Below are 10,036 nucleotides of genomic sequence, written 5' to 3'. Positions count from 1 at the left end.
AAACCCAGATGAAAATGATCATCATCATGGGAGTCAGGGATGAGGAACTGACTGAGAAACTCAAAGCCCTCGACACCAACGCCTCTCTAAAGGATGTTATCAATAAAACGTGTCGCACCTATGAGGCCACCAGAAAGGCCACTTCTGCAGTTTGTGCTTTGCCCTCAGCTGTGTTTCATACCAGTCATGCAACTGCATGCACAGATCCACAGAGAAGTGTCCAGCAGCAGACAGCACCTGCAGCAACTGTGCCACAAGGGACACTGGGCCAAGGCACAGAGGTGCCCTGCCAGACAGGCCCATTGCCGCCACTGCAACCGACAGGAACATTACGACAAGGGATGCCAAACAGGGTGCCACTTCCAGTGCCAAGCCTACACCACCCTCTCCAGATGTCACCAGATGAGAAGACCCTCTTGTATCAAGACACTGCAGCCAATCTCAATTTCCCTCTCATATGGTGACATCACATCCAGGATTCGGACGTTGCCAGACACAAGTGCCAACATCTGTTAAGGTATGGGCCCTCAGCATCTTTACCATCTGTGCATTCGTAGGAGCCCATTACAATCTCCACCAGTTACCCCGATGTTCTCACAGCAGATGGCTCTATGATGACATCTGCCTTATGATCCTTCACAGCCACTCTCACCTTAGTTAAGAGATCCTGTTCAGCAAGGATCCAAGTCCATGGAGGTGTCCGAACACCACTGCTGTCATATAGCCACTGCAAAGAGTTGGCAATTACTCCGCCAGTTTCCCAGACCTATTCTGGATGTTACCCATGTCAAGTAGGTGTTCAGAAATGCCTCTTCATGCCACCACATTGCCTGCCGAAGACACTGACTTTTTTCTACAAGAGTTCAAGGACATGCTGATTATCCAAGGAAGAACAGTAGAAAGCCCCACTCAAGCTGATGGAAGGACCACCAATGCGAATCCATCTTAAGGAATATGCTGTACCTCCCACCATCAATGCACCTTGCCAGATACCACATGCCTTCTGGGAACAAGTCAGGGCAGAGCTCGAGTTCATGGTAGCTCAGGGTATCATTAAGCCCGCAGGGGACGAACCCTCAGACTAGTGTCACCCGCTTGTTGTAGTACCCAAGTACAAAGGCGTTCGAATCACTGTTGACCTCATGTACCTCAAGAGCCAAGTAAAATGCCCTGCCCACCTGTCACCTTCACCACTGTCAAAGAGTCCACAGCATTGCTCCAAAGGCAAAGTTCATCACTGCATATGCCATACATGGGTACTGGCAAATGCAACTTGCAAAGGAGGATCAAAAGTTAACCACATTCATCACACCCTATGGCCAATTCCCGCATTGCAGAGGTCTAATGGAATCTGCAGCCACAGGAGACACCTACTGCCTTCAAGGAGACTAGGCTTTGCAAGGTGTCAAGGTAGTCAGCATCATCCTGCTGTTCGATGAGGACTTCCCCAACCATCTACGCCAAATCCGTGAGATGTTGACAAGCTGCTGCAAGTTTGGCTTCACACTTAACAAGGACAGGTTTTTGGTTGCTGCCTCCAGCGTTACCTTCTGTGGATTCTGGATCTCCAAAGACGGCATTTCAATGGAACCCGACAAGTATCAGCAATCTGGGACTTCCTTATACCAATGAACTTGACGGATCTTCGTTCTTTCTTGGGGTTAGTGAACCAATTGGCTGACTTTACGCCTGAAATAGCTAATGCAGTTCAGCCTCTTGAACCCCTTATGAGCCCCAAGCATGCGTTTGTATGGACTGCAGATCAAGACGGAGCATTTCACTGAGTGAAGACTGCCCTGGCTAGCCCACCAGTTCTCCCAGTTATTACTGATACTACTGACCGACGCTTCTCGACTCAATGGACTAAGATATGCCCTTACAACAGGATCACTGACAGGACCACGGCAATGGAAGACCCCACTTAGTACAGTGCGACTTATTTCCTCGCAGACGACATAAATGAGTTTGAGAGGTTAGTCATAACCTGGGCTACGTCCAAATGCAAATTGTACCTATCACCACCTACACTGATAACAGACCACTGCCCACTGGTGCCAATTCTCAACCATTCTCTTGATGCGGTAATAATCCCTGTCCATATCTGTTCACCTCACACCACAGGACGAAACAGACGGTGTTGAGGCTGGGACATACACTGCTCATGTAGCAGCTCAAGAGACGACACTTCACCCCAGGATGCTGACTGTATCAACATCTTCACCCCAGGATGCTGTACATCTGTCTTACTGCGTGCTCCCAATTTCAAGATCTTACTTCTTCTTCAGCAAGGGAGGATGACCGTCTCCATCTATTTCATCTGTGCCTCATCAATTCCCTTCTCACGCAGGTCTCCATCACACAGTCCTTCCATCTCTTTCTTGGTCCCAGGATTTCCCTGGACCTCCAATCATTACAATCATTACAACTTACATAATTCGTGCTCCCATTCTGGAAACTACGGGACAGCCTCTCAGTTGAGACTGAATTCGTACTTTGTGGAGAAAGGATTGTAGTTCCTGCCATCCTTCGCCCCCACACTCTATCACATCCATGACAGTCACAGAGGGATAGAGGCCACAAAGTGACAGGCACAACAGACTGTTTACTGGCCAGGAATCAACTCTTACACTGTAAGTATTGTCCAAGCTTGTGAGCCTTACCAGTTTACCACCCAGCCTAAAGCAGAAACCTCTTCAAAACGACAACCACCCTCGTCCTAGGCCCTTCGAATCTGTCAGTGGAGTTAAAAGCCAATCTCCCAATTGTGTCCACAAGGCTGGAGAAGTCCCCCTGGGAGGAGGCAGAAACTCCCAGCGAAGGCGCTTCCCCAGTGGAGTAGGACGAGCTCCTCCTTGGCGACAGACGGGAGGGAGGTGCTCTGAAAACCGCTTTACCAAGCCCCTTCTTTCCTGTTAACCAACTGCCAGTGCCTACTAATGCCTTACTAGAGGATGAGGAGAGGACCATCTTTGGTAGTCTGAAGACCTCCACTGGCTGTCTCATCATGAAGGCCAAACCAGGTGATGACAGGGCCCTTAGAGAGAAGAAAGTACCTCATGAGTGCTGAATACGCTGACGTAGGATGTTCTTTATCAACAGCTTCTTCATAGAAGGAGTTAAGTCCGCCTGTTACTGTGTAGCAGCAGGTTGCTTTTGTAAAAGTCCAAGGATGATGTCCAACTGCCACTGGATAGGTCCCATTGAAGTATCCGTGACGGCAGGCATCGGCGCCAAACATTTAGCTTCTGGCACCGAGTGTACTGAAGGCGAGAATTCTGGCACATGGTGCCCCGAAACTGGGTGTACAGACACTGGGCACTCATAACCCAATCCCTTGGACACTGGGTGATCCAACACCATACGCTCGGACATTGGGCATTTGAAAGGTGGGCGCTTCAACACAGAATGGTCGGACACAACACGTTCGGAAGCCAGGTGCTCACACGCTGGACACTTGGACAACTTGGATGAGGAATGCCATGTCAAAGACTGGTTCACCACCATTCACAAGTCGATCGGGACTGGAAGTTTGACGTTCGGACAGTTGGTGTTTGGACACAGAACACTTTTGACACTGCACATTCAGACACTGGGTGCTCGGACAACTTGGATGAAGAATGCCATGTCAAAGACTGGCTCTCCGTCACCAAAGTGTTATGCACACCCCATTCAGGATTAACCCAAAACTGCAGGAGGGAAGAGGACTGTGTTCTTGTTCCCCAGGAATCTTACTTGGGAGCCTGGAAGGAGCATGCCTCTTCAATGGCCTTGACACTTCTGAAAAACGTTTATGCCCCCATCCGCACTAGTGTCCAAATCACTGGACGACAGAGCATGCACTTCCATATGAACGCCTTTCCAATGGCCCGGTTGAGGTGGCAACTACCCATAGGTAAAATCTCGCTGACCTCCCTTGGACTTTCGGTTTGCTTCCTCCCAGGTTTGGGGGAGTCTAACATTGATCTTTGTCTAGAAGCATTGGTGGGATGAGTAGTCACCCCCTCCACTTGCACTGCACTTGCACCAACACTAATTACGCTTACCTGATCCATAAGGGCCTTAACCTTAGACCCGATTTGGGCTATGGTATTAACAAGCAGACCAAACTTTTGGTCAATTCTAGCTTCCAGGCTGGTGATGGCATCGGGTTCAGAAGAATGGGAGCTAGGTAACGGAGTTTGAAGAAAAGGCAAAGGGCTGGTGATCGGGGAGAACACAGGTAGAGGTGTAGAAGGCACAGGTTGAGAAGCAATATCCGATTTTGGAGTAGAAACCTGACTAGCTAAACCTTTATCCTTGGCTCTAGCAACTGCACTTCTCTGTCTGTCTCTTTGGAGTCCATCTAGATGTGCTTCCAAAACTTTCCATTTACAATACCCTGATCCCAGTCTTTGCATTCACTACATTTAAGTTCAAACGAGCAAATTTTCCCTCTAAATTGGCAACACAAAGTGTGCGAGTCATACTTAGCAGAAGTAAGTCTAGTATTACAACCTTTGCTGCAATACCTAATACTAAACATGCTAGAATCTGACTATGTAAGTCACAAGTCTGAATAATAAACTAGCTGAGCTAATAAATAGCACGCTACCAACACGAATACTTCACCGAAGGCGAAAGATACAACCATCCAGCAAAATTCAAATCGGAGCTGCTCAAACAACCGTGTACAGTTGTTGACTAGCAGAAACAAATTGGGCTCTTCAATACAGTAGTTTTGTACCTATTCTTCCCTGGTAGTTGAAGGGGGCGTCTAGTTACCTACACGAAAACAATAGCATGTTACCGTGAATTTCAAATTTAGAACTGCCGCGGTTAAGTGAAACAAATGGCTATGTAGTTACTTGGTAAGTTACTTATACAAAATCTTACATTTTTATATTCCCAGTATGCACATGTAACCTTAGAGAAATTACAATAAAAATTTTAAACTTACATTTTTATATTCCCAGTATGCACATGTAACCTTGGAGAAATTACAATAAAAATTTTAAACTATCAGAACTCTTTACACACCCACAACATCAAAGTAAAAGTCTACTTTTATATATTCCTAGGGCACTTCAATCAATACCAACTAGGAGGAATTCATAAAAAGTAATTCTGATGTAAAAAGTTTCTCATCAGAATCAATTACATGTTCATTAAGCTACTCTTTTTTTACAAAAAGATTAACATTTGAAATGAGTTCAATCTTAGTACTATTTTGTCTAAAGTCTCTTAATTTTTCCAGTTAAACTCTTGCCAGTAAAACAGGTCAGCTGACTCAATGATTACTATTCCTAACAAATGCTGTCAAATCTTGTAACCTGTAACTGAAATCTGAGACAACAATATAATAAACAAATACAGCCTGTTTTCCCAATTGCTGGAACCTCTGAAACTGCAGAAGTGACAGTGTGTGTATTGCATACTCTGACAAAAACATGAAAACTACCTTGTGTATGAATTTGATGCAATCGGTCTAAACAATTAATTTCTCAAAAACTTACATAATTATGGTATTAATGCCTTAAAACTAAACAGTATTAAATAGAAACTCATCCACAAACCTACTAAGAAACAATTTGTCAGGAAAAGTTTACAAGCCCATACAAGTCACAAGTTTTCAGTTTTCCTAAACTTTTATATTTAAAAAAAATAAAACACGAATTTGTGCTTACTTGACTCATATAATTGGCTTTACTTGAATATAGAACTAGAAATCTTTACCTGATAAGCAGTTTACTGACCGGCATTACTGTTAGATGCTTAAAAACGAAATTGCATTCCTAAGTGAAGAAACAGACTCAGTTTATTTCCTATTGCACAGTAAGCCATAAAATTTCTTTAATTCTTGTTAATTAAGAAAACTGTACTCTTCAATAGGTATACAGTACAGTAATCTAAATCACACTCACTTTAATAAAGAGGCATTAACAAATCTTAAAATCGCTCCATGCCTTAGCAATAATTACGAGTCGGTCTTCTTTCTCCCATCAGCACTAACAGATCCAAAGGGGTAAAAAAAAAAATAGTGGTGGAATTAAGGGTGGTGTTCTACCCTTACGATAGACTAGTATCCCCCAAAGCTTCTGCCTAACCTTTCAATTTATTTAGCATAAATTATGCAACCATTTTTCACGCAATATACAGTATTTTTAAAAAAATTTCAGTAAATTTATCTTAAATTAGTGAATATATACAGTACAGTACTTTAAAAGTTCATTGGCTATGTTAGACAGAGATGGATAATAGCAAATACTAGACTATTATGATGTACGGAGAAACAAAAATGAATGAAAATAAATTCAGTCCATTTTCCTTAAATTGCTGGGTGTTTATGTGAATCACTTTCAAAGTTACAGTATACATTGTTGGCCAACACAGTCAGTTCATAAGGATGAAGGAGAAGACTTAAAGTACCTAAGCAATTATTTCAACAATAAGAGTACATTAGCGGTTGCGATGTTCATTACATTTGTCTATCTAAAATAACTTAGCACAATACAATCATCATAATTAAGTTTAACAAAATAGAACCATCGCTTTCCATTTACGGCTAAATGAGCCACTTATGGAATAGAATATAAACTTTAACCCAAAGGCCAAGTGCTGGGATTTATGAGGTAATTCAGCATGGAAAGGGAAATTGAGAGTAACAAGGTTTTATGAGTGGAATAGGAGGAAACCTCACACTTGCACTCTGAAATTGCTGTTAGGAGAGGGTGGAAAGGAAGATGAAAGAGAATATGAACAAAGGTACAGTAACAGGAATAAAATGGGTTGCAGCTACAGGCAATGCAAAGAACCTTAGGTAATGCCTACTGTGCTGTTGAATATTAAATTTCTCCAAATACTTCCTGATACTGTATACAACTTCACTACTTTTGTAACCCATGTAAGAGGGGCCAATTTATACAATACCTGTATACTGTAATTAGAATTTTACTAGTCACTCAACAAATATAAAATTAAGTCATTGTGAATGATACTTACAAATTACCTTTAAATGTCAGCATTTATTTCCTTACAAAAAAAAAGCCACTGGAAGAAAAAAAATTATATTTTCATAAAATTAAGTTTCATATATACTTACCAAGTAATTACATAGCTATAGATTCTAACTTGTGCAGCAGCCTTTATTTAAAAAATCGCTGTGGCACTTCGATGGTTTAGTGTAGGTGACAAGCCCGCCCACTAACGGGAGTACTGGAAACAACTTAGCAGAAAACCTCATTCTGTTTGTGCCTTTGTGTCCATGAGAGGGGAGGAGGGTGGGCTCTGATTCTGTAATTGCCTGTAAGTATATATGAAACTTAATTGTATTATGAAAATATAATTTTCTTGTAAGTAACTTACCAAGTAATTGCATAGCTGAATCTCACACTGAAAGGGGTGGGATATATGGACATATTCTATTCCAGAACATTAAGGCATGATAATGACTTTAAAATAGAAAAATGCTTGTCGTTTCCTTATGTTTTAAGAGATTTACTACAGGTGAATACTGCCTCTGGTTGGTGCTCATCTTACCCTGTAGTGGCATGGCAGTTGAGCAGTAGGTCACCTCTACTTAAGTGGGAGTTTTGCAGCGGAGGATAGACCCAATCGCTGGCAAAGCATACGCAAGTGCCCTTGGCCTGGGCACTGTACCAATATAAAAAATAACCAGACAACGCTTTCACCTACACTGAAAATACCACAACTCCAGGTACGTACATTGTACCCCTAGCTCCAGAAAATTCGACAACTTACTTCAAGGCGAAGAGATAGTATGAGAAAAATAGAGATTCCTGTGCTTTCTCTCCTAGTACCATGCAAGGTACTGCAATTTTCAAACACTGTTTCAACTTCTTTCAAGTAGTGAGACACAAAAGATCGGTTTGCACTTCCAGTAGGCCGACTGCAGAATGTAAGTGAGGGACATACTGTATGTGCCTGAAAGCTAATACAGTAGGTAGAGACTGCCCTGATGTCAAGAGCTTTCACTTTAAAAGTAGGCAAAATGTCCTCCTGAATCTGAGAGTGCACCTCGGAAATTAAATCTTAGACGAAGAAGGACAATGCATTCTTAGTCAGGGCAAGAAGGGTTCTTGACAGAGCACCAGAGGTTATTGGATGGTCCTTTGATCTTCTCGGTCCTGCTCAGGAAATACCTTAAGGCCCTAGCAGGACAAAGAACTCTCTCTTCTTCCTCAGAGCCAAAGCATACATTTGTAAAGTCCCCGCTAAGTGGGTTTTCTGTGGTGGCGACCCGTTTTCTTTGCCTCTCCTAGGATCGCCACTCCTAGGATAACGGGTCACGCAAATTCAGACATACCCAATCATTTAAATTGATTTATGTAAATATTTACCTGCTACCAACTTGTATGTTGTGTGTTTCTTTTTCTCAGATATCAGAATGTATTCAACTCTGTTATTGCTCATGTGTGTAACTCAAAGTGTGTTTGTTAATTGTATTTATTGTCAAACGTTATTGACCTCAGGTCACCCTAGTTCTCATTTTATTCCTCGGCGTGATGTCAGTCCGCCGCTATATAAACCGCCTGTGTCCTCAGTAAAGCAGCAGTAACCTTATCCTGCTCGTTTCTTTCATACCTCTTAAACATTAAGGTCTTAATGGAGTAAGAACGGGGCCAGGGCTTGGAAGAGTCCTCATTCTTGGCTAAAAACCACGGGTACAGTAGCAAAGTGAACATCTTGTGAAAACAAAAAACCTACCCTTTATCGATGGCTTGGAACTCGCTAACATGTTAGCAGTAGCCAAGGCCACGAGGAAGAGTCTTCCAAGTAAGGTTTCTCTGAGAAGAGGAATGAAGAGGTTCAAAAGAGGGACCTGTCAGCCACTTCGACACTACGTCCAGGTTCCAGGAGACCGGATCTTCATTTCTTTGCTTAAACGTATCAAAGGACTTGAAGCGGTCGTTAAGATCTGGGATTGATGCAAGATTCAGGACTGCTGTATTTAAACACTGAGCTAAACACAGCTCAATACCCCTGAATGGTGGAGAACAAGAGATTCTTAGATCTCCTCAGATAAAGAAGGAAATCCACTATTTGGGTTACAGATGTCTCGGAAAAAAGACATTCAGTCTGAGACACCAGCTTCAGAAAATCGCCCACATAGCCTGGAAGATGCAGCTAGGAAATTGACGCCTGCATCTTGCAATAGCCTCTGCAGCGAGTCTTGAAAACCCTTACGCTCTGACAAGCTTCCAGACAGTCTGAAGCCTGTCAGGGAAGTGCGGACAACCCGTTGGTGTCTCTAAAATTGAGTTGACACAGTTTTTAGGGGAAGGAGTCTTGGAAAGTCCACCCATAACTATAGCAGGTCCTGGAACCATTCTTTCATGGGCCAGAACGGGGCTATGAGTGTCGTCATAACGTTGCGATGAGCCCAAGACTTGGAGGGAGGAAAGGCATAGTGGTCCAAGTAGGACCAATCTTGCAGTATGGCATCTGTTGCCCATGCTAGAGGGTCCAGGGCCTGAGAACGGAAGAGAGGAAGGCGATTGTTCCTTGAGGTGGCGAACAGGTCCAATGTTGGCCTGCCCCATAGTGTCCACTCGGTGGGAAGGACGTACTTTTCGACAGCTCAGCTCGTTCGCGAGAATATTTAGTTTGCCCTGAATGAATTGTGTGACAAGACTCACTCGATTTGATCTGTCCAAAGAGAAAATGACTGAGTGCCACCTTGCTTTTCATATGTACATTAAGGCTGTGGTATTGTCTGAATGGACTACTGTACCACAGTCTTGTTGTGAACTAGGGTCGAGAAGCACTGAAGCCCTAAGTGAAATGCTTTCAGCTCTCTGATGTTAATGTGAAGGTTCTGTTCTTCCGCCGACTATGTCCCAGAAACTTCCCGGTTCCCCAGGACGACTCCCCAACCTAGAACCGAGGAGTCTGAGTGGCAGTATAGGTCTGGGCTCAGTGTATGAAGGGCTTTCCTTCTGAAAGTCTTTATTCGGACTGCCACTATGTCGGTCCGACTTGATCTTCGGGTTGATGGGAAACGCTGTGTTTCCCTGTCCCAGTTGGCCTTGAGGAAGAA

The 10,036-nt window shown here is 43.4% G+C and overlaps 1 long non-coding RNA gene across 3 annotated transcripts in view; it reads right to left on the bottom strand.

The window, feature by feature from the left end:
• The window catches only part of LOC136845731 (uncharacterized), a 31,323-nt gene that overhangs the window by 2,081 nt on the left and 19,206 nt on the right, over positions 1-10,036 (bottom strand). For all 3 annotated transcript variants that reach the window (XR_010855227.1, XR_010855228.1, XR_010855226.1), the window contains exon 2: positions 7,079-7,279. This is a non-coding gene — a long non-coding RNA (uncharacterized lncRNA). The remainder of the gene's footprint in view (positions 1-7,078; positions 7,280-10,036) is intronic.

This window comes from Macrobrachium rosenbergii, chromosome 14, assembly GCF_040412425.1.
Source record: "Macrobrachium rosenbergii isolate ZJJX-2024 chromosome 14, ASM4041242v1, whole genome shotgun sequence".
NCBI classification, from domain to species: domain Eukaryota; kingdom Metazoa; phylum Arthropoda; class Malacostraca; order Decapoda; family Palaemonidae; genus Macrobrachium; species Macrobrachium rosenbergii.
Note: the sequence above shows the minus strand (reverse complement) of the source record. Positions and strands in the feature narration are given on the sequence as shown.